At 38.2% G+C, this 26,823-nt stretch overlaps 1 long non-coding RNA gene and 2 pseudogenes across 1 annotated transcript; 1 reads left to right on the top strand and 2 right to left on the bottom strand.

Moving 5' to 3' along the window:
• Positions 1 to 12,827: 12,827 nt before the first annotated feature.
• On the bottom strand, positions 12,828 to 13,556 carry LOC143341168 (cytochrome c oxidase subunit 2 pseudogene; annotated as a pseudogene).
• Positions 13,557 to 13,646: 90 nt separating this feature from the next.
• On the bottom strand, positions 13,647 to 24,524 carry LOC143340805 (uncharacterized). The gene is made up of 2 exons (XR_013079508.1): positions 24,373 to 24,524; positions 13,647 to 13,842 (listed from the first exon to the last, which is right to left on the bottom strand). It is a non-coding gene; the product is annotated as an uncharacterized LOC143340805 (long non-coding RNA).
• Positions 24,525 to 24,676: 152 nt separating this feature from the next.
• On the top strand, positions 24,677 to 25,336 carry LOC143341167 (cytochrome c oxidase subunit 2-like; annotated as a pseudogene).
• The last annotated feature ends 1,487 nt before the right edge of the window (positions 25,337 to 26,823 follow it).

The following is a 26,823-nucleotide window of genomic DNA, read 5'->3' as shown; positions in this document are numbered from 1 at the left end:
CGCCCTGAGACAAGGGGGGACTCGATGATATTCGAGTCCCCTCCTTATCTCTTCCCAGGGGAGGGTGTTAAAGGCATTGGCAATATCCAAGGATATTGCCAATGCCACCCCTCCCCGGGAGACCGCCGCCCCCGAGAGGGCCCTCACACGACCTATCGCGTCGATAGTCGATCGGCCCCCCCGGAAACCGAACTGGCAGTCGGCCAGACCGGGATCACCCCGCGACAGGTGCTCGACGAGGCGGGCAGCAATCACACGCTCGAAGAGCTTGCCCACCTCGTCGAGGAGACAAATGGGCCGGTATGCGGAGGGAGACTCCGCGGGCCGACCCTCCTTCCGGAGGAGGACCATCCTCGCCACCTTCCAACTGGGGGGGAATCGCCCGTCCCTCAGGCAGCGGTCGAACAACCGCCTGAGGTCGGCCCCAAGGACGCCCTGGGTCAAGACCCAAACCCGGCCGGGCACACCATCCGGACCCGGGGCCGTGTTACGAACCCCGAGCCGTCTGATGGCCGCTGCCAGCTCCTCCTGCGTGACCCCCAGCTCGGCCGTCCACTCCACTGGGACAGCCGCCGCCGCCGGAGGACGCGGTCCCCTCTCCCCAATTGGGAAGAGTGTATTGACCACGTCCTCCAGCAGCCGGGGGTCAAGACCCTCGGTGACGGGGGGCGCCCACGGGCGGAGCTTATTCAGCACCACCTTATATGGGCGCCCCCATGGATCGTCATCAAGGGTCTGGAGGAGCTCCTTCCATGCCTGGGTCTTGGCCCGTTTGATGGCGACCTGCAGAGCAACCCGCGCCACGCGGTATGCTCCATACAGGTCATCAGCTGCCCTCGCTCGCGCCACGCCGTCGCCTGTACGTTGACGACGGCGCGCGCGGGTGTACTGGCGTCGGGCGCGGACAGTCGCGACTCGCAACTCCGCGATCGCGTCCGACCACCAGTACACCGCCCGGCGAGGAGAAGCCCGCCCGACCCGAGGCATCGCCGCGTCGCAAATACCCGCGACCAATGCTCCGAGCCGGGCGACCTCCTCCTCTATGCTCGGCAACTCGGCCGCTCCCTGCGGCCAAGTTGCAGCGAGGGCAGCTGCCATCAGGGCGTCCTTGTCCAGGCGCCGAAGCGCCCAGCGGCGTGGTGGGGTGCCACGCAGGCGGCCGTGTCGGGATGCACTCGCGGCGGCAGAGACCTCCATCCGGATGTACCGGTGATCGGAGAGTGTCTCTGCCCCCGCGACCACGTGCCAACCCGACACCATGCGCACGGCGTTGGGGGTCGCGAATCCAACATCCACGATGGACCCCCCATATCGCCGCACGCATGTGTGCTCCGACCCCCGGTTCAATACCCGGAGGTCGAGCCCCGCCGCCCAATCGCCCAGGATCCCGCCGCGAACGGAGGTCCTGGGGGATCCCCAAGCCACCGACTTGGCATTAAAATCCCCCAGGACCAGCACCGGCCGGGCCGCGTAGCGCTGCACGCATGCCGCGACCTCGGCCAAGTACAGCTCGAACGCAGCGTGACCGCTACGGGGCGAAATGTAGCACCCCACCACAGCGACTCCCCCCCAGTCCACGGCGACGAATCCCCGACCGCGCTCCAACAAGGAGAACGGTGGGGACCCGTCGCCCCCTCCCCATACCGTCGCCACCAAGCCGTCCGCGTCGCCCACCCAATGAGGGTGATCAGGGACGCGGTACGGCTCGGCGGCGACCGCCAGGCCAACCCCCCACTCCGCGAGGACTTGGGACATCAAGTCCTGTGCCGCGCGGCAGTGGTTGAGGTTGGCCTGGAGGAGGAGGCGGGGCGGCATTAATTAATGGCCGCGCCAGCCTCCTCCCGGCCGTCCGTCCCCGTAGCACCGTCCACCTCCATGGAGGACGATGCCACCGCCCTCGGCACCGGAGCCGGTGCAGCCCGCCTCTTCCTCTCCTTCCGGGAGGGGGGGGAGCACTTCTTGCTCCCCACCCTGTGATCGGCTGGCCTCCCCATGTCCGCACACAGCGGGCAGTGGGGGGCCGCCGAGCACTGGCTCGCACGGTGCTCTTTGGCACCGCAGCGGTAACACTGACCGCTGCGGTCCACCGGCGAGGTGCACCACTGCCTCACGTGCCCCAATTCGAGGCAGCGGTGACACTGGAGCGGGCGCGGCGCGAGGATTTCCACTCGCGCCGAAACCCACCCCACCAACACCCTCCCGGATTCCGCCACCTTACGGGCGGCGGAAAGGGGGCACCGGGCCCACACCGACCCGAAGCCGGAGGGCGACCTGCGGATCTCTCCGATCCGCAGGTCCTCCACAGGACAGCCCCCCGCCCTCGCAAGGGCATGGGACACATCCTGTGCGCTGACCGAGTCGTCCAGCCCACAAACGCGCATCTCCGTGCGCTTCGTGGGCCGGGCGACCCGGACACCTCGCTCGCCCAGCTGCTCCCGGAGCCTCTGGGCGAGACGATCCGCCTTCGCGCCGCCTTCTGCACCGGGGATCTCCAGCAAGAGACCCCCGGTCACGGCCCTCTTCGCCCTCACGGAGGCGATGCCCAGCTCTTCCAGGGAGATATTCTCCCTAGCGAGCCGCATCGCCTCCGCGAGGGACAGGTCGCCCCCCTGCTCAACGGTCAGCGTCACCGCTGCCGTTTTTGGGGGACGACCTGGTCGTGCCTTCCCGACCTTCGCGGCCTTTACCTTGGCCGCCGGCGGCGGAGGAGGAGGCTGCGGTTGCGAGGCCTTCCTCGCCGCCCGCTTCGCCTTCCGCCCCACCACCTCACTCCACGCCACCCCCCCTTGGGTGGGTGCTGTGGAGGACGCGACCACCGCGACCACGGGTACACCACCCCCCTTGGGGGTCGCGACCCGGGGCCCTGGTGCCGCAACGCTGGGCGGAGCCTTCACTCCGCCCTTCTTTGCCTTCCCCGACTGTACCGGAACAGGTCGGGGAGGCACCGCCTTCCTGATGACCGCTCTTCCGGCGAGGAGCTCCTCCCGGAAGGCGGCCAGCTTGCCATCAATCATGTCCCCAATCCTCCTCAGAAGATCGTCTTCTGAGGAGGACGGGGACTTCTTCACGGGCGGAGTGCGGGTGGAGGGGCCCGCGGTGCCCCGCACCACTGCCGCCGCACTCCGCTTATTTACCTCCGCCGAGGGACGCGGCGGTGGAGGAGGAGGGAGGATGGGAGGGAGGGCCGCGCTGTTCCACAGCGCCTCTGCCCTTCTCCTCCCCTGTCGCTCCTCCTCCAACAGGAGCTGCAGACGGGCGTTCCGCCCTCTGAGCTCCCGCGCCGCCTCCCTCATTTCCTCCGCCGCGGCCTTCAGGGCCTCCGCGCCACCGCTTTTCTGCCCCTTAAAGGCGCAGGCAGCGGCGACTTTCTCCACCCGCCTCAGGGACGAGGAGATCCTCTCCGATATCTCCTCGGTCACCTCGTCCCTGAGGCAACTCAGCCTCACCGACGGGCTCATCGCCCCGCCCACCTCGACGACGGCCTGCCCCGTCCTCTTCCTCTTAGAGCCTATGTGGCTCGTGCTGGAGGAGAAGGACGAGACCGACGCCGTCTCGTCGTCCTCCTCCACCCTCCACGAAGCCGGACCTGGCGCTGAGTGGGGCGCGAGCGCCGCCACCCTAACCCCAACCCCGTCTCCGTCCTCCCCAACCGACAAAACCCGCCCCATCCCCATTTTATTTTCTGTGTCCATAATAGTCCCACGAGATGGTCGGAAATAAAGGTCCACCCGGGCAGAGCCGCCTTACCCGGGTAAGCCTAATACTCCGGGGGTTCGGCAGGTTCCCCGGAGGTGGTCGCTTGGGATTGGGCCTTCTCCCCCAACCATGCATCCCATCGCCGCGCACCATAGCTTAGGATTGGAGGGCGATTTTATAGAGTCGCCATACTCGTGGCCCAGGCGGTTAAGCCAAGACCCCCGTTCCTCCTGCCGTCACGTACCATTCACAAAACCAATAGGGAATTGTGAATGGGTCGTTGTGACGACCAACAGGAGGCTTACGGTGTGTGTATGACTCGGGTACCCCGGGTTCGTTAAGCCCGTACTGCAGCTGAAAGGCTGGCAGCCCCTGAGGGTTTACTACTATACTGCTTCCTTTCTAGCTTCCTACTCCCTTACTAGCTCACTGCTTACTTTCCAGCTTCCTGATTGCTTACCAGCTCACTGCTTGCTTACATGAATACTGCTAGCTTATTAGCCTAGTGCTAGCTTACTCGCTGCTTGCTTGCTTACTAACTTACTGTTTGCTTACTTGCTTACTGCTTGGTTTCTAGTTTACTGCATGCTCGATAGCTGACTACCATCTTGCTATCCTGCTGCTCGCTTTCCAGCATGCTGCTTGCTTACAAGCTTACTGATTGCTTTCTGGCTTACTGCTAGCTGAGTGTCTTACTGCTTGCTTACTACCTAACTGCATTCTTACTAATTTCCTGGTTTCTTCCTAATTTGCGGCTTTCTTACTAGTCAGCTGCTTGTTTATTAGCTTACAGCTTTCTTACTAGCATACTGCTTTCTTACTTGCTTACTTGTTTCTGTCTTGCATGCGGCTTGCTAACTAGCATACTGCTTCCTTACTAGCGTCCTCCTCGCTTACTCGCTTACTGCTTGCTCACTAGCCCGCAGCTTGCATTCTAGTATAATGCTTCCTTACTAGCATCCTGCTAGCTAACTAGCTTACTGATTGCTTATAATCATTCTGCGTTCTTCCTAGCTTACCGCTTGCATAATAGCATTCTGCTTCTTGCTAGCTTCCTATTCGCTTACTAGCTCACCCATTGCTTACCAGCGATCTGCTAGCTTACTCGCATACTGCTTGCTTACTAGCCAGCAGCTTGCATTCTAGTATAATGTTTCCATACTAGCTTCCTGCTTGTTTACGAGCTTCGTGCTTGCTAACTAGCTTACTGGTTGCCTACTAGCTTACTGCTTGCTTACTAGCATAATGCTTCCTTACTAGCTCCCTGCTCGAGTACTAGCTCACTGCCTGCTTAGTAGCTTACTGCTTGCTTGCTAGCTTACAACGAGCTTACTCGCTTAGTGCTTCCTTACTAGCTCACTGCTTGCCTACCGGCTTACTGCTAGCTTACGTGCTTACTGCTTGCCTACTAGCCTACTGCTTGCCTACTAGCTCACAGCTAGCTTACTGGCTTACTGCTTGCTTACTAGCCCGCTGCTTTCTTTCTAGCATACTGCCTCATTACTAGCTTCCTGCTTGCCTACTCGCTTACTGCATGCACACTAGCTTACAGCAAGCTTACTAGCGCTCTTACTAGCATAATGCTTCCTTACTAGGTTCCTGCTCGCTTACTAGCTCGCTGCATCCTTACTATCTTACTGCTAGCTTACACGCTTACTGATTGCTTACTAGCTAACTGCTTGTTTAACAGCTTCCTGCTTGCTTTCTAGTTTACTGCTTGCTTACTAGAACACAGCATTCTTACTAGCTAACTGCTACCTCACTAGGCTGCTGCTTGCTTACTAGATTACTGCTTGCTTACTACCTTACTGCGAGCTTACTAGCTTCCTACTTGCATAATAGCTTACTGCTTTCTTACCAGCTTACTGTTTGCTTACTTGCTTACTGGTTGCTTGCTAGCATACAGCATGCTTACTATCAAACTGCTTCCTTACTAGCCTCATACTCGCTTACTAGCTCACTGCTTGCTTACTAGTATACTGATTTCATACTAGCTAATTACCTTCTTACTAGCCTGCTGCTTGACTACTAGCTTAATTGTATCTTACCAGCTTACAGCTTGCTTACTAGCATACTGCTTCCTTACTAGCTTCCTGCACGCTTACCAGCTCACTGCTCGCTTACTACCTTACAGCTTGCTTACTCGCTTACTGCTTACTTACTAGACCGCCGGTTGCTTTCTAGCTTACTGCATCCTTACTAGTTTCCTGCTTGCTTACTAGCTCACTGCTTGCGTACTAGCTCACTTCATGCTGACTAGCTTATTGCTAGCTTAATCGCTAACTGCCTGCACACTACGTTACTGCTTGCTTACTAATTAATTGCTTTCTTACTTGCTCCCTGCTTGTTTACTAGGTTACTACTTTTTTGCTAGCTTACTGCTTGCTAACTAGCTTACTGCTTGCCTACTGGCTTTCTGCTTGCTTCCTAACTTAGTGCTTCCTTACCAGCTTCCTGCTGGCTTACTTGATCACTGCTTGCTAACGAACCTACTGCTGGTTTACTAGCATACTGCGAGCTTTCTCGCTTCCTTACTTTTTTCTTTTTATTTTTTTTTTGTCGTGGGGAAAATCTTCGAAAGACTCCCTCCCACCTCTTTGGGGTGAGGCGGGAGGGGTGTGTGCGATTCCCCGCGCCCGTAGAATGACGGGCGCGGGACCTACCCACTAAAAACCCCACGGTGACCCTTCCGCACGATTTGGGAGGATACCGGGAATCGCTCGAAGCATTCTTCCGGTATCCTCCCGGTGCCCGCGCTTTGCGCCCATCCCCGGGGGTGACAAACGGTCCCCGCGGTAGACACACTGTCTCATAGCGCCAGGACGGGGCCACTCCATCCCACCGCCATTCGTCCCGGGGCCACATTTAGTGGCGGGCTGCGAGCCCCAACTCGCAACCGCCTGCAACCCCGTTTCTACCCCTCGGCGGCCGGGAGCTCATGGCCGCTCCAGGCCACCGAGGGTGCCCCCCCCTATGGGCCGGACCCACCCGGTCCGACCCATCGCCGCCTGGCGGGAGGGGGCTCCCCTCAGGGCCTCCCTCCCAGCCAGGGTCATCCGCCGCGCAAAGGCTGCCGCCCGTGACGCCCTCGCGCCACCATACCAGCGCGAGCCTCGGCGCGCCGTTGAAGCTCGCGCTCCCTTCCCGTGGCCTCTTTCTGCAGCATTACGGTCTCGCAGAAGGAGGCCACGGCCGTCCACTTCCTCTCGCTGCCGCGCATGGCGCGCACCATGCCCGGCAGCGAGACATCCCGCCCGATGACGCCGACCAGGACACGGCGCTCCCCCTCCCACGCAGGGCACTCCTCGAGGGTGTGTTCAGCCGTGTCCTGCTCAGCGTCACAATGGCAGCAACGCGCCGTCGGCTCCTTCCCTATCCGGCACAGGTATCTCCCGAAGCTGCCATGCCCGGAGAACACCTGTGCCATCCGGTAAGTGAGGCTTCCATGGCTTCTGTCCAGCCACTCACTCAGGAGTGGCCGAACAACCTCGACTTGTCCGGTGCCCCGCGGTTGGCAGGGCCAACCGCTCGTGCCACGCGAGCATTACGAACTGCCGGGCCTGGCGCTTCAAATCGCCCCATGCAGGTTCCGGCACTCCTGGGACCGCTCCCAACCCCGCGCGTCGGACGACGCAGTGACGATACAGTACCGCGTGCAACCGCGTGAGGTCCATGGGCGGCATCCCCGCAAGAACCGTCGCCGCCTCATGCGACACGGCCCGGTACCCGCGGACGACCCGCAACGCCCTCTGATTCTGCACCCAACGCAGCATCTTCATGCTGCGCAGGGAGGCCGCCAGGTCGCCCGCCCTGACAGGTGCCCCGTAAAGGGCCAGCGACTGTACCATTGCCACATAGCGGCGGCGCACTCTGCCAGCCGGGCCCCCCAGGTTGGGTAGTATTCGGCCTAAAGCCGCGACCATCCCCTCCAACCAGGGGACCAGGCAACGGAAATGCTCCCCGAAGCGCCAGTGGCTATCGAGGATCAGCTCCAGATACCTCATCTGGGGTTTCACCTCGATATCAGCCTCACCTACCCGGAAGAGAGGGGTTGGCGGATCCTGCCGATGTGAATGGAAAGCTATCACCTCGGTCTTATGGACCACCACCGTCATAACATTCCCCCCGATCCGACCGACGACGCGCTGCGCTCCCTCCTCCGCGAGACGTTTGGCCCTCTCCCAGTGCGCCCCGACGGCCAGCACCAGTGCGTCATCTGCATAACACACGTCGCTGACGCCGTCGGGAAGGTCGGCCCGCAACACCTTATCGTATGCGACGTTCCACAGGAGTGGCCCGAGGACCGATCCCTGCGGAACGCCGCAGTACACCTCCCTCCGCATATCTCCATTCCGGCCCGAATACTCGATCCACCTGCCACGGAAATAATTCCCGACGACTGCCCTGAGATAAGGAGCGACCCGATGATCTTCGAGCCCCCTCCTTATGTCTTCCCAGGGAAGGGTGTTATGCACCCCTCCCCGGGAGACGGCCAACTCCGAGAGGGCCCTCACGCGAGCTATTGCGTTGATCGTCGATCGACCCTCCCGGAAGCCGTATTGGCAGTCGGCCAGGTCGGGGGCACACCGCGACAGGCGCTCAACGAGGCGGGCGGCAATCGCGCGCTCGAAGAGCTTGCCCACCTCGTCGAGGAGACAGATGGGCCGGTATGCCGGAGGGAGACTCTGAGGGCTGACCCGCCTTCCGAAGGAGGACCATCCTCGCCACTTTCCAACTAGGGGGTAGTCGGCCGTCCCTTAGGCATCGGTCAAACAACCGCCTGCGGTCGGCCCCAAGGACGCCCTGGGTCAATACCCAAACACGGCCAGGCACACCATCCGGCACCGGGGCCGTGTTACGCGCTTCGAGTCGTTTGATGGCCGTGGCCAGCTCCCCCCGCGTGACCCCCAGCTCGGCCAACCACTCAATTCGGACAGCTGACGGCGCCGGAGGACGAGATCCTCCTACCCCAGTTGGAATGAGAGTATTGACCACGCCCTCCAGCAGCAGGGGATCAAGACCCTCGGTGACAGGGTCCGCCCACGGGCGGAGCTTATTTAGCACCACATTATACGGGCGCCCCCAAGGATCGTCATCGAGGGTCTGGAGGAGCTCCTTCCATGCCCGGGTTTTGGCCCGTTTGATGGCGACCTTTTTTTTTTTTTTTTTTTTTTTTTTTTTTTTTTTGTCGTGGGGAAAATCTTCGAAAGACTCCCTCCCACCTCCTTGGGGAGAGGTGGGAGGGGTGTGTGGGATTCCCCGCGCCCGTACAACGACAGGCGCGGGACCTACCCACTAAAAACCCCACGGTGACCCTTCGGCACGCTTTGGGAGGATACCGGGAATCGCTCGAAGCATCCTTCCGGTATCCTCCCCGTGCCCGCGCTTTCGCGCCCATCCCCCGGGGGGACAATCGGTCCCCCCAGTAGACACACTGCCTCATAGCGGCGGGACGGGGCCACTCCATCCCGCCGCTATCCGTCCCGGGGCCGCGTTTAGTGGCGGCTGCAAGCCCCAACTCGCAACCGCCCGCGACCCCGTTTCCACCCCTCGGCGGCCGGGCGTTCATGGCCGCACCAGACCGCCGAGGGTGCCTCCCCTTGCGTCGGACCGGTAGGGGGAGGCACTCCTACCCCCAACCGGTCCGACCAGGCGCCGTCTGGCGGGAGGAGGGTCCCCTCAGGACCCCCCTCCCAGCCTAGGTCATCCGCCACGCCGAGGCGGCCGCCCGAGACGCCTCGCGACCGGGCGACGACCTCGGGCCACCGCACGAGCGCGAGCTTCGGCGCGCCGCTGAAGCTCGCGCTCCCTCCCCGCGGCCTCCTTCTGCAACATTACGTTCTCGCAGAAGGAGGCCACGGCCCTCCACTTCTCCTCGCTGCCGAGCATGGCGCGCACCACGCCCGGCAGCGAGACATCCCGCCCGACGACGCCGACCAGGACACGGCGCTCCCCCTCCCACGCGGGGCATACCTCCAGGGTATGATCCGCCGTGTCCTGCTCAGCGTCGCAGTGGCAGCAACGCGCCGTCGGCTCCTTCCCTATCCGGCACAGGTATCTTCCGAAGCTGCCATGCCCGGAAAATACCTGTGCCAGCCGGTAGGTGAGGCTGCCATGGCCTCTGTCCAGCCACTCCTTCAGGAGTGGCCGAACAGCCCCGACAGTCCGGTGCCCCGCGGTTGGCAGAGCCAGCCGCTCCTGCCACGCGAGCAACACGGACTGCCGGGCCTGGCGCTTCAAATCGCCCCAAGCAGGTTCCTGCCCGCCCGGGACCGCCCCCACCCCCGCGCGACGGTCGACGCGGTGCCGGTACATCACCGCGTGCGACCGCGCGAGCAGATCCATGGGCGGCATCCCCGCTAGAACCGTCGCCGCCTCATGTGACATGGTCCGATACCCGCGGACGACCCTGAGCGCCATGCGCCTCTGCACCCGACGCAGCATAGTCATGCTGCGCCGGGAGCCAGCCAGGTCGTCCGCCCAGATGGGGGCCCCGTATAGGGCCACCGACTGGACCATTGCCACATAGAGGCGACGAACTCGGCCCGCCGGGCCCCCCAGGTTGGGCAGGATCCGGCCCAGAGCCGCAACCATCCTTTCCAACCGGGGGACCAGGCAGCGGAAATGCTCCTCGAAACGCCAGTGGCTATCGAGGATCAGCCCTAGATACCTGATCTGGGGCTTCACCTCGATGTCAGCCCCACCCACCCGGATCAGAGGGGGTGGCGGATCCTGCCGAGGTGAATGAAACGCAATCACCTCGGTCTTATGGACCGCCACCGTCATCCCCATCCCCCTGATCCGGTCGACGACGCGTTGCGACCCCTCCTCCGCGCGACGCATGGCCCTCCCCCAGTGCGCCCCGACGGCCAGCACCAGTGTGTCATCCGCATAACACACCGTGCTGACGCCGTCGGGGAGGCCGGCCCGCAACACCGAGTCGTACGCGATGTTCCACAGGAGTGGCCCGAGGACCGACCCCTGCGGAACACCGCAGTACACCTCCCTCCGCATATCACCATCCCGGCCCGGATACTCGATCCACCTGCCGCGGAGATAATCCCCGACGACCGCCCTGAGACAAGGGGGGACTCGATGATATTCGAGTCCCCTCCTTATCTCTTCCCAGGGGAGGGTGTTAAAGGCATTGGCAATATCCAAGGATATTGCCAATGCCACCCCTCCCCGGGAGACGGCCGCCTCCGAGAGGGCCCTCACACGACCTATCGCGTCGATAGTCGATCGGCCCCCCCGGAAACCGAACTGGCAGTCGGCCAGACCGGAATCACCCCGCGACAGGTGCTCGACGAGGCGGGCAGCAATCACACGCTCGAAGAGCTTGCCCACCTCGTCGAGGAGACAAATGGGCCGGTATGCGGAGGGAGACTCCGCGGGCCGACCCTCCTTCCGGAGGAGGACCATCCTCGCCACCTTCCAACTGGGGGGGAATCGCCCGTCCCTCAGGCAGCGGTCGAACAACCGCCTGAGGTCGGCCCCAAGGACGCCCTGGGTCAAGACCCAAACCCGGCCGGGCACACCATCCGGACCCGGGGCCGTGTTACGAACCCCGAGCCGTCTGATGGCCGCTGCCAGCTCCCCCCGCGTGACCCCCAGCTCGGCCAACCACTCAATTCGGACAGCCGACGGCGCCGGAGGACGAGATCCTCCTACCCCAATTGGGAAGAGTGTATTGACCACGTCCTCCAGCAGCCGGGGGTCAAGACCCTCGGTGACGGGGGGTGCCCACGGGCGGAGCTTATTCAGCACCACCTTATATGGGCGCCCCCATGGATCGTCATCAAGGGTCTGGAGGAGCTCCTTCCATGCCTGGGTCTTGGCCCGTTTGATGGCGACCTGCAGAGCAACCCGCGCCACGCGGTATGCTCCATACAGGTCATCAGCTGCCCTCGCTCGCGCCACGCCGTCGCCTGTACGTTGACAACGGCGCGCGCGGGTGTACTGGCGTCGGGCGCGGACAGTCGCGACTCGCAACTCCGCGATCGCGTCCGACCACCAGTACACCGCCCGGCGAGGAGAAGCCCGCCCGACCCGAGGTATCGCCGCGTCGCAAATACCCGCGACCAATGCTCCGAGCCGGGCGACCTCCTCCTCTATGCTCGGCAACTCGGCCGCTCCCTGCGGCCAGGTTGCAGCGAGGGCAGCTGCCATCAGGGCGTCCTTGTCCAGGCGCCGAAGCGCCCAGCGGCGTGGTGGGGTGCCACGCAGGCGGCCGTATCGGGATGCACTCGCGGCGGCAGAGACCTCCATCCGGATGTACCGGTGATCGGAGAGTGTCTCTGCCCCCGCGACCACGTGCCAACCCGACACCATGCGCACGGCGTTGGGGGTCGCGAATCCAACATCCACGATGGACCCCCCATATCGCCGCACGCATGTGTGCTCCGACCCCCGGTTCAATACCCGGAGGTCGAGCCCCGCCGCCCAATCGCCCAGGATCCCGCCGCGAACGGAGGTCCTGGGGGATCCCCAAGCCACCGACTTGGCATTAAAATCCCCCAGGACCAGCACCGGCCGGGCCGCGTAGCGCTGCACGCATGCCGCGACCTCGGCCAAGTACAGCTCGAACGCAGCGTGACCGCTACGGGGCGAAATGTAGCACCCCACCACAGCGACTCCCCCCCAGTCCACGGCGACGAATCCCCGACCGCGCTCCAACAAGGAGAACGGTGGGGACCCGTCGCCCCCTCCCCATACCGTCGCCACCAAGCCGTCCGCGTCGCCCACCCAATGAGGGTGATCAGGGACGCGGTACGGCTCGGCGGCGACCGCCAGGCCAACCCCCCACTCCGCGAGGACTTGGGACATCAAGTCCTGTGCCGCGCGGCAGTGGTTGAGGTTGGCCTGGAGGTGGAGGCGGGGGCATAATTAAAATAATAAAAATTATAATTAATCTATAAATATACAAATTTAATCAATTTATTGGTATTATTTGTGGGATAAAGAAATTTTCATTAGAAGTAATTGTTAAATACTATTATTTGGTTTAAGAGACCAATTCTTACATTTCAGACATCTAATGAAAAAAATATTGATTATATATTATTCAATAACTTTAAAATGACATTTTAATATTATTATTTAACTAATTTTTTATTATAATATATTATTAATTAATTATTTATATTAATTCAATTTATAAAATTTATACAATTAGTTCTTTCTAATACAATTGGTATAAATCTATGATTAGCCCCATAAATTTCTGAACATTGTCCAAAAGATAAACCTGATCGTATTGAAATTAAAGTTATTTGATTAATACGTCCTGGAATTGAATCTATTTTTATCCCTAATGATGGAATTGTTCAAGAATGAATAACATCTAATGATGTAGTTAGTAAACGAATAGGAATATTATAAGGAATAATTAATCGATTATCAACATCTAATAAACGAAATAAATCTAATTTATCTAAATCTTTAATTATATAAGAATCAAAATTGAAATTTTTAAATTCAGGATATTCATAACTTCAATATCATTGATGTCCAATAGCTTTAATTGTAAAAAAAATAGGATTTCATATTTCATCAATAAAATATAATGTTTTTAAGGAAGGGAAAGCAATAATTATTAAAATTAAAATAGGTAAAATTGTTCATACAATTTCAATTAAATGATGTTTTAATAAATATCGATTTATAAATTCATTAGTTATAATATCTAATATAATTAATAATGTAAATGTAATAATTATAATTATTATAATTATAGTAATATTATAAAATAAATTTAAATTATTAGAAAATGGTGAACTTGGATCTTGAAAAGAAAATATTTTTCAATGTGAAATTATTAATAAAAAATTATTATTTTTATTTAAGAATCTTAAATTCATTGCACTTATCTGCCATATTAATTATTAATAAATATCTTTAATCTTTTTTTATAATTATAAAGTTATTTATATAATATATATATATATAAATTTTATTTATTCTTTTTATTATATATAATTTTAATAATAAAAGGTAATTCATTAAATGAATGATCTAAAGGAGGATAATTTTGTAATCATTCTAAAGAACATTGATAAAATTTAAAAATAATTAATCGTTTAGCAATTAATCTTTCTATAATAATATAAATTAATAAAATTAATCTATTCAATGAAATTAAAGATCCTAAAGAAGATAATAAATTTCAACAATAATATGAATCAGGATAGTCAGAATATCGTCGAGGTATACCTATTAATCCTAAAAAATGTTGAGGAAAAAAAGTTATATTTACTCCAATAAATATTAATAAAAATTGAATAATTAATCATTTTTTATTTAAAATTAAACCAGTAAAAATTGGATATCAATAAATAAATCTTGCAATAATAGAAAATACTGCTCCTATAGATAATACATAATGAAAATGTGCTACTACATAATATGTATCATGTAAAATAATATCAATAGATGAATTAGATAATATAATTCCAGTTAATCCCCCTATTGTAAATAAAAAAATAAATCCTATTGATCATAAAATTGAAGGATTAATAATTAATTTAGATCCATAATATGTTGCTATTCATCTAAAAACTTTAATTCCAGTAGGAATAGCAATAATTATAGTTGCTGAAGTAAAATAAGCTCGTGTATCAACATCTAATCCAACTGTAAATATTTGATGAGCTCATACAATAAACCCTAAAAATCCAATACCTAATATTGCATAAATTATTCCAATATTACCAAATGTTTCTTTTTTACCACTTTCATTAAAAATAATATGTGAAATTAATCCAAATCCAGGTAAAATTAAAATATAAACTTCAGGATGACCAAAAAATCAAAATAAATGTTGATAAAGTACAGGATCTCCTCCACCTGAAGGATCAAAAAATGAAGTATTTAAATTACGATCAGTTAATAATATTGTAATTGCACCAGCTAATACAGGTAAAGATAATAATAATAAAATTGTTGTAATAAAAACAGATCATGAAAATAAAGATAATTGATCATAATTTAAATTATAATTTTTTATTATTAAAATTGTTACAATAAAATTTATTGACCCTATAATAGATGAAATACCTGCAATATGTAAAGAAAAAATTGTTAAATCAACAGATAAAGAAGAATGATATATTAATGAAGACAATGGTGGATAAATAGTTCATCCTGTACCTCTTCCTCTATGTAAAATATTACTTATTAATAATAAAATTAATGAAGGAGGTAGTAATCAAAATCTTATATTATTTATTCGTGGAAATGCTATATCTGGTGCACCAATTATCAATGGAATTAATCAATTTCCAAATCCTCCAATTAAAAAAGGTATTACTATAAAAAAAATTATAATAAAAGCATGAGAAGTAACAATAGAATTATAAATTTGATCATTATTAATTCATATACCAGGTGAACTTAATTCCATACGAATAATTATTCTTAATGAAGAACCAATTATTCCAGTTCATATAGCAAAAATAAAATATAGTATACCAATATTTTTATGATTTGTTGAATAAAATCATTTAAAAATATAATAAATATTTATTAAAATTTATAATTATATTATATTTTTAAATTTGAAATTTAATAGTTTATTTTAACTTAAAATTTTAAATTTAATATTAAATTATAATAATTTATAAAATTAATAAATTTAAATAATATTGTGTCTGAAAAAGAAATAAATTGTAAATTTATTTATAAAGATAAAAATTCTTTCTATATTAAAAATTTATAATTCATTTTTAATTAAATTTTTATAAGTTAAAATAAACTATTAAATTGCAAATTTAAAAATATTAAAAATTTAATTAAAAATTTAGTACATCAACATATAAATATAACATAAATATAAATATAATTATAAATAAAATTAATAATATTCATTTAGGAATAATTATATTAATTATAATTTTATAAGAATAAGATTTAATTTTTAAATTCAAATAATAATTAAATAAAAATAAATTTAAATAATTTCATGTTATTAAAGTACTAGAAATTAATATAATAATTAATAAAACTATTAAATTATTATAATTAATAATTAAATTTTCTAATAATATTCATTTTATTAAAAATGTCAATATTGGAGGAAATCTAGAATATATAATTATTAAAAATATTATTAATATTTTTAATGATTTACTTAAATTTAAATTATAAACATCAAATTTATTATTAATATTTAATATACCTAATAATCGAAATAATAATAATGATATTAAAATATATAAAATTATATAAACAATAAATATTTTTATAGATATTATTATTATTAATAATAATAAACATGTTTGAATTATTGAAGAATAAATTATAATATATTTTAAAGAATTAGTATTTAAAACTAAAATTCTAGAATATATTAAATTAAAAATAATAAATCCAATTATATGATCATCTAATTTTAATATTAAATGTATTAAATAAATAGGTTGAATTTTTAAAACAGTAGAAAAAATAAATAAATTTATTCAATCTATATTTTTTGAAGCTATTATAAATCAAAAATTTATAGTATATAAACCTAATTTTATATATAATAAAAAATAAACAATAGCATTTTGTAAATTAATTATTTGTTCTACTTTAATAATATTATTTATAATTATACTAAAATATAATAATAAAGAAGTAATTATAGAAATTATAAAAAAAAAAATTGCAGAATTTTTATCTTTTTCAATAATTAAAATATAAATTATAGTAAAAGTTACAATTTCTATTAATATTCAAACAATAATATAATTATTAAATAATAAAGATAAAAAACTTTAAAAAAAAATAAAAGAAATTATTAATTTAAATTTAATATCATATTTTAAAATTATTTTAATATAAAATTAAATAAATTTTTTTATTAAATTCAATAATTAATAATTTTAATTTAAATTTTTAATAAAATATAAAATAAAATATAATAATAAAAATTCAATTTATATAAATATTTCATCAAAATATTCCTTTTTCAGGCATATTACTAAAATTTTAAAAAATTATATTTTAGTGTTTAAGCACATAAAATTTTGAATTTTATAGAATTAATTAAATTAATAAATATATTAATTATATAATATTTAATACTATAATATTTATTATTTTTTACTTATTATATAAAAGACATTTAAAATCTATATTTAGGGTATGAACCTAATAACTTTCTTTATTTAGTTTATTTATATAATAAATAAAAAAATTGAACAATTTAATTTCATTATTAAGTAAATTTTTTTTGTACATACTAGTAATTTCACGATAATTTTACTATACACCAAATAATTAAATATTCACTCAATTTCAATGATCAGATGAAATTGAACGATTTAATTTCATTATTAAGTAAATTTTTTTTGTACATACTAGTAATTTCACGATAATTTTACTATACACCTAATAATTAAATATTCACTCAATTTCAATGATCAGATGAAATTGAACGATTTAATTTCATTATTAAGTAAATTTTTTTTGTACATACTAGTAATTTCACGATAATTTTACTATACACCTAATAATTAAATATTCACTCAATTTCAATGATCAGATGAAATTGAACGATTTAATTTCATTATTAAGTAAATTTTTTTTGTACATACTAGTAATTTCACGATAATTTTACTATACATCTAATAATGAAATATTCACTCAATTTCAATGATCAGATGAAATTGAACGATTTAATTTCATTATTAAGTAAATTTTTTTTGTACATACTAGTAATTTCACGATAATTTTACTATACACCTAATAATTAAATATTCACTCAATTTCAATGATCAGATGAAATTGAACGATTTAATTTCATTATTAATTAATTTTTTTTGTACATACTAGTAATTTCACGATAATTTTACTATACACCTAATAATTAAATATTCACTCAATTTCAATGATCAGATGAAATTGAACGATTTAATTTCATTATTAAGTAAATTTTTTTTGTACATACAAGTAATTTCACGATAATTTTACTATACACCTAATAATTAAATATTCACTCAATTTCAATGATCAGATGAAATTGAACGATTTAATTTCATTATTAAGTAAATTTTTTTTGTACATACATGTAATTTCACGATAATTTTACTATACACCTAATAATTAAATATTCACTCAATTTCAATGATCAGATGAAATTGAACGATTTAATTTCATTATTAAGTAAATTTTTTTTGTACATACTAGTAATTTCACGATAATTTTACTATACACCTAATAATTAAATATTCACTCAATTTCAATGATCAGATGAAATTGAACGATTTAATTTCATTATTAAGTAAATTTTTTTTGTACATACTAGTAATTTCACGATAATTTTACTATACACCTAATAATTAAATATTCACTCAATTTCAATGATCAGATGAAATTGAACGATTTAATTTCATTACTAAGTAAATTTTTTTTGTACATACTAGTAATTTCACGATAATTTTACTATACACCTAATAATTAAATATTCACTCAATTTCAATGATCAGATGAAATTGACCGATTTAATTTCATTATTAAGTAAATTTTTTTTGTACATACTAGTAATTTCACGATAATTTTACTATACACCTAATAATTAAATATTCACTCAATTTCAATGATCAGATGAAATTGAACGATTTAATTTCATTATTAAGTAAATTTTTTTTGTACATACTAGTAATTTCACGATAATTTTACTATACACCTAATAATTAAATATTCACTCAATTTCAATGATCAGATGAAATTGAACGAATTAATTTCATTATTAAGTAAATTTTTTTTGTACATACTAGTAATTTCACGATAATTTTACTATACATCTAATAATTAAATATTCACTCAATTTCAATGATCAGATGAAATTGAACGATTTAATTTCATTATTAAGTAAATTTGTTTTGTACATACTAGTAATTTCACGATAATTTTACTATACACCTAATAATTAAATATTCACTCAATTTCAATGATCAGATGAAATTGACCGATTTAATTTCATTATTAAGTAAATTTTTTTTGTACATACTAGTAATTTCACGACAATTTTACTATACACCTAATAATTAAATATTCACTCAATTTCAATGATCAGATGAAATTGAACGATTTAATTTCATTATTAAGTAAATTTTTTTTGTACATACTAGTAATTTCACGATAATTTTACTATACACCTAATAATTAAATATTCACTCAATTTCAATGATCAGATGAAATTGAACGATTTAATTTCATTATTAAGTAAATTTTTTTTGTACATACTAGTAATTTCACGATAATTTTACTATACACCTAATAATTAAATATTCACTCAATTTCAATGATCAGATGAAATTGAACGATTTAATTTCATTATTAAGTAAATTTTTTTTGTACATACTAGTAATTTCACGATAATTTTACTATATACCTAATAATTAAATATTCACTCAATTTCAATGATCAGATGAAATTGAACGATTTAATTTCATTATTAAGTAAATTTTTTTGTACATACTAGTAATTTCACGATAATTTTACTATACATCTAATAATTAAATATTCACTCAATTTCAATGATCAGATGAAATTGAACGATTTAATTTCATTATTAAGTAAATTTTTTTTGTACATACTAGTAATTTCACGATAAACCCTTTATCTAATAGACGATTACCATTTTCTAATAATTTTTTTTTAATTTCATTAATTTTTTTAATTTTTGATGTTGAAATTATATTAATTTTACCTTTAGTATTTGTAATAAAAGAATTTATATCTTTAATTTCAATAATTATATTTATATATTTTTTATTAATATGAATTATTGGTTTATTAATAGAATGATATTTAGGTTATTTAAATTGATTAAATTAATTTATTATATAGATTAATTTTAATAATCAAATTTTTAATTCGAAATTAAATGTAAATTTTTACTTTATATAATTTTTAATTTGGATATTAGTTAATTATAACATTTAAATTGCATTTAAAAATTTAATAAATAAATTATTAATATCTAAATTTAATTGAAACCAAAAAATTAGAGGTAAATTATTGTTAATAATTTAATTGAATTAGATGTTCCTATTAAATTATTAATTTTTATATAATTATTTATAAATAAAATTAATTTATATTATTTTTATATTGAAAATATAATATTTTGTTTAAATTATATAAATTTGAAATATAATAATTTAATTGAAATTGAGTGAATATTTAATTATCAGAGGTATAGTAAAATTATCGTGAAATTACTAGTATGTATAAAAAAAATTTATTTAATAATGAAATTAAATCATTCAATTTCATCTGATCATTAAAATTGAGTGAATATTTAATTATCAGAGATATAGTAAAATTATCGTGAAATTACTAGTATGTACAAAAAAAATTTACTTAATAATGAAATTAAATCATTCAATTTCATCTGATCATTGAAATTGAGTGAATATTTAATTATCAGAGGTATAGTAAAATTATCGTGAAATTACTAGTATGTACAAAAAAAATTTACTTAATAATGAAATTAAATCGTTCAATTTCATCTGATCATTGAAATTGAGTGAATATTTAATTATTAGGTGTATAGTAAAATTATCGTGAAATTACTAGTATGTACAAAAAAAATTTACTTAATAATGAAATTAAATCATTCAATTTCACCTGATCATTGAAATTGAGTGAATATTTAATTATCAGAGGTATAGTAAAATTATCGTGAAATTACTAGTATGTACAAAAAAAATTTATTTAATAATGAAATTAAATCATTCAATTTCATCTGATCATTGAAATTGAGTGAATATTTAATTATCAGAGATATAGTAAAATTATCGTGAAATTACTAGTATGTACAAAAAAAATTTACTTAATAATGAAATTAAATCATTCAATTTCATCTGATCATTGAAATTGAGTGAATATTTAATTATCAGAGGTATAGTAAAATTATCGTGAAATTACTAGTATGTATAAAAAAAATTTACTTAATAATGAAATTAAATCATTCAATTTCATCTGATCATTAAAATTGAGTGAATATTTAATTATCAGAGGTATAGTAAAATTATCGTGAAATTACTAGTATGTATAAAAAAAAATTACTTAATAATGAAATTAAATCATTCAATTTCATCTGATCATTGAAATTGAGTGAATATTTAATTATCAGAGGTATAGTAAAATTATCGTGAAATTACTAGTATGTACAAAAAAAATTTACTTAATAATGAAATTAAATCATTCAATTTCATCTGATCATTGAAATTGAGTGAATATTTAATTATCAGAGGTATAGTAAAATTATCGTTAAATTACTAGTATGTACAAAAAAAATTTACTTAATAATGAAATTAAATCATTCAATTTCATCTGATCATTGAAATTGAGTGAATATTTAATTATCAGAGGTATAGTAAAATTATCGTGAAATTACTAGTATGTACAAAAAAAATTTACTTAATAATGAAATTAAATCATCCAATTTCATCTGATCATTGAAATTGAGTGAATATTTAATTATCAGAGGTATAGTAAAATTATCGTGAAATTACTAGTATGTACAAAAAAAATTTACTTAATAATGAAATTAAATCATTCAATTTAATATTTAATATAAATAAACTAAATAAATAAGTTAATATAAATAAATTAAATAAATAAGTTAATATAAATAAACTAAATAAATAAAGTTATTAGGTTCATACCCTAAATATAGGTTTTAGATGTCTTTTATATAATAATTAAAATAATAAATATTATATAATTAATATATATATATATATATTTATTAATTTAATTAATTCTATAAAATTCAAAGTTTTATGTGCTTAAACACTAAAATATAATTTTTTAAAATTTTAGTAATATGCCTGAAAAAGGAATATTTTGATGAAATATTTATATAAATTGAATTTTTATTATTATATTTTATTAAAAATTTAAATTAAAATTATTAATTATTGTGAATTAAATAAAAAATTTATTTAATTTTATATTAAAATAACTTTAAAATATGATATTAAATTAAAATTATTAATTTTTTTTATTTTTTTTTTAAGAATTTTATCTTTATTATTTAATAATTATATTATTGTTTGAATATTAATAGAAATTGTAACTTTTACTATAATTTATATTTTAATTATTGAAAAAGATATTAATTCTGCAATTTTTTTTTTTATAGTTTCTATAATTACTTCTTTATTATTATATTTTAGTATTATTATAAAGAATATTATTAAATTAGAACAAATAGATAATTTATATATTAGTATTGTTTATTTTTTATTATATATAAAAATAGGTTTATACCCTATAAATTTTTGATTTTTAATATCTTCAAAAAATATAAATTGAATAAATTTATTTATTTTTTCTACTATTTTAAAAATTCAACCTATTTATTTAATACATTTAATATTAAAATTAGATGAATATATAATTGGATTTATTATTTTTAATTTATTATATTCTAGAATTTTAGTTTTAAATACTAATTCTTTAAAATATATTATAATTTATTCTTCAATAATTCATACATGTTTATTATTATTATTAATAATGATATCTATAAAATTATTTATTATTTATATAATTTTATACATTTTAATGTCATTATTATTATTTCGATTATTAGGTATATTAAATATTGATAATAAATTTGATGTTTATAATTTAAATTTAAGTAAATCATTAAAAATATTAATAATATTTTTAATAATTATATATTCTAGATTTCCCCCAATATTAACATTTTTAATAAAATGGATATTATTAGAAAGTTTAATTATAAATCATGAAAATTTAATGGTTGTATTAATTCCTATATTAATTTCTAGAACTTTAATAACATGAACTTATTTAAATTTATTTTTATTTAATCATTATTTAAATTCAAAAATTAAATCTTATTCTTATAAGATTATAATTAATACAATTATTCCTAAATGATTATTATTAATTTTATTTATAATTATATTTATATGTATATTATATTTATATATTGAAATTTAATAAATTTTTAATTAAATTTTTAATATTTTTAAATTTGCAATTTAATAGTTTATTTTAACTTATAAAAATTTAATTAAAAATAAATAATAATTTTTAATATAGAAAGAATTTTTATCTTTATAAATAAATTTACAATTTACTTCTTTTTCAGACACAATATTATTTAAATTTATTAATTTTATGAATTATTAATAATTTAATTTTAATATTAAATATAAATATAAAATTTTAAGTTAAAATAAACTATTAAATTTCAAATTTAAAAATGTAATATAATTGTAAATTTTAATAAATATTTATTATATCCTTAAATGATTTTATTCAACAAATCATAAGAATATTGGTATACTATATTTTATTTTTGCTATATGAACTGGAATAATTGGTTCTTCATTAAGAATAATTATTCGTATGGAATTAAGTTCACCTGGTATATGAATTAATAATGATCAAATTTATAATTCTATTGTTACTTCTCATGCTTTTATTATAATTTTTTTTATAGTAATACCTTTTTTAATTGGAGGATTTGGAAATTGATTAATCCCGTTAATAATTGGTGCACCAGATATAGCATTTCCACGAATAAATAATATAAGATTTTGATTATTACCTCCTTCATTAATTTTATTATTAATAAGTAATATTTTATATAGAGGAAGAGGGACAGGATGAACTATTTATCCACCATTATCTTCATTAATATACCATTCTTCTTTATCTGTTGATTTAACTATTTTTTCTTTACATATTGCAGGTATTTCATCTATTATAGGATCAATAAATTTTATTGTAACAATTTTAATAATAAAAAATTATAATTTAAATTATGATCAATTATCTTTATTTTCATGATCTGTTTTTATTACAACAATTTTATTATTATTATCTTTACCTGTATTAGCTGGTGCAATTACAATATTATTAACTGATCGTAATTTAAATACTTCATTTTTTGATCCTTCAGGTGGAGGAGATCCTGTACTTTATCAACATTTATTTTGATTTTTTGGTCATCCTGAAGTTTATATTTTAATTTTACCTGGATTTGGATTAATTTCACATATTATTTTTAATGAGAGTGGTAAAAAAGAAACATTTGGTAATATTGGAATAATTTATGCAATATTAGGTATTGGATTTTTAGGATTTATTGTATGAGCTCATCATATATTTACAGTTGGATTAGATGTTGATACACGAGCTTATTTTACTTCAGCAACTATAATTATTGCTATTCCTACTGGAATTAAAGTTTTTAGATGAATAGCAACATATTATGGATCTAAATTAATTATTAATCCTTCAATTTTATGATCAATAGGATTTATTTTTTTATTTACAATAGGGGGATTAACTGGAATTATATTATCTAATTCATCTATTGATATTATTTTACATGATACATATTATGTAGTAGCACATTTTCATTATGTATTATCTATAGGAGCAGTATTTTCTATTATTGCAAGATTTATTTATTGATACCCAATTTTTACTGGTTTAATTTTAAATAAAAAATGATTAATTATTCAATTTTTATTAATATTTATTGGAGTAAATTTAACTTTTTTTCCTCAACATTTTTTAGGATTAATAGGAATACCTCGACGATATTCTGATTATCCTGATTCATATTATTGTTGAAATTTATTATCTTCTTTAGGATCTTTGATTTCATTAAATAGATTAATTTTATTAATTTACATTATTATAGAAAGATTAATTGCTAAACGATTAATTATTTTTAAATTTTATCAATGTTCTTTAGAATGATTACAAAATTATCCTCCTTTAGATCATTCATTTAATGAATTACCTTTTATTATTAAAATTATATATAATAAAAAGAATAAATAAAATTTATATATTATAAATAATTTTATAATTATAAAAAAAAAGTAAAAATATTTATTAATAATTAATATGGCAGATAAGTGCAATGAACTTAAGATTCTTAAATAAAAATAATAATTTTTTATTAATAATTTCACATTGAAAAATATTTTCTTTCCAAGATCCAAGTTCACCATTTTCTAATAATTTAAATTTATTTTATAATATTACTATAATTATAATAGTTATAATTATTACATTTACATTATTAATTATATTAGATATTATAACTAATGAATTTATAAATCGATATTTATTAAAGCATCATTTAATTGAAATTGTATGAACAATTTTACCTATATTAATTTTAATAATTATTGCTTTCCCTTCATTAAAAACATTATATTTTATTGATGAAATATGAAATCCTATTTTTTTTACAATTAAAGCTATTGGACATCAATGATACTGAAGTTATGAATATCCTGAATTTAAAAATTTTAATTTTGATTCTTATATAATTAAGGATTTAGATAAATTGGATTTATTTCGTTTATTAGATGTTGATAATCGATTAATTATTCCTTATAATATTCCTATTCGTTTATTAACTACATCATTAGATGTTATTCATTCTTGAACAATTCCATCATTAGGAATAAAAATAGATTCAATTCCAGGACGTATTAATCAAATAACTTTAATCTCAATACGATCAGGTTTATTTTTTGGACAATGTTCAGAAATTTGTGGTGCTAATCATAGATTTATACCAATTGTATTAGAAAGAACTAATTGTTTAAATTTTATAAATTGAATTAATATAAATAATTAATTATATATTATTATAAAAAATTAGTTAAATAATAATATTAAAATGTCATTTTAAAGTTATTGAATAATATATAATCAATATTTTTTTCATTAGATGTCTGAAATGTAAGAATTGGTCTCTTAAACCAAATAATAGTATTTAACAATTACTTCTAATGAAAATTTTTTTATCCCACAAATAATACCAATAAATTGATTAAATTTGTATATTTATAGATTAATTATAATTTTTATTATTTTAATTATAATTTATTTTATAAATTATAATAAAATTATAAAAATTAAATTTTATAAGATATATTTATTAATTTATATATATAAATGGTAACAAATTTATTTTCTATTTTTGATCCTTCAACAAATATATATATATCAATAAATTGAATTATAATTATAATAGTATTAATATTAATTCCATTAATATATTGAATTAAATTATCACGTTATCAAATAATATTTATATTATTAATTAATTTAATTTTTAATGAATTTAAATTATTAGTAATATTTAAATATATATCTAATATTATTATTTTTATTAGTTTAATAATAATAATTTTATTTATAAATTTATTAGGGTTATTCCCCTATAATTTTACACCAACAAGTCATTTAAATATTAATTTATCTTTATCTTTAACTTTATGATTAAGATTTATATTATTTGGATGAAGTATAAATTTAAATTATATATTAATTCATTTAGTTCCATTGAATACTCCTATATTTTTAATAAATTTTATAGTATTAATTGAATTAATTAGAAATATTATTCGTCCATGAACATTATCTATTCGATTAACTGCTAATATATTAGCAGGTCATTTATTATTATCTTTAATAGGATCATCAATAAATAATTTAATATTATTATTTTTACCTTTAATTATTATTATACAAAATATATTATTTATTTTAGAAATTTCAGTTTCTATAATTCAATCATATGTATTTTCAATTTTAAGTTTATTATATTTTAATGAATCTAATTAAATATTAAAATGATAAATTCAAATCATCCTTTTCATTTAGTTACATTAAGACCATGACCTTTAATAACTTCTTTATCTTTAATAAATTTATTAATAAGATTATTAAATTGATTTATATTAAATAAATTATTTTTTATATTATCAAATATATTAATTTTAATAATAATAATATTTCAATGATGACGAGATATTATTCGTGAAAGAACTTATCAAGGATTTCATACATTAAAAGTAATAATAATAATAAAATTTAGAATAATTTTGTTTATTATTTCAGAATTATTTTTTTTTATTTCAATATTTTGAACTTATTTTCATAGATGTATTTCTCCTAATATTGAAATTGGTAATTTATGACCTCCTAAAAATATTTTAATATTTAATCCTTATGATATTCCATTATTAAATTCAATTATTTTAATTTCATCTGGATTTATAATTACTTTAAGACATAATTTATTATTAAATAATAAATTAAGATATAGAAAATTTTGAT

This window comes from Colletes latitarsis, chromosome 4, assembly GCF_051014445.1.
Source record: "Colletes latitarsis isolate SP2378_abdomen chromosome 4, iyColLati1, whole genome shotgun sequence".
Lineage (NCBI taxonomy): Eukaryota > Metazoa > Arthropoda > Insecta > Hymenoptera > Colletidae > Colletes > Colletes latitarsis.
This window is presented reverse-complemented; position numbering and strand designations above follow the sequence as displayed.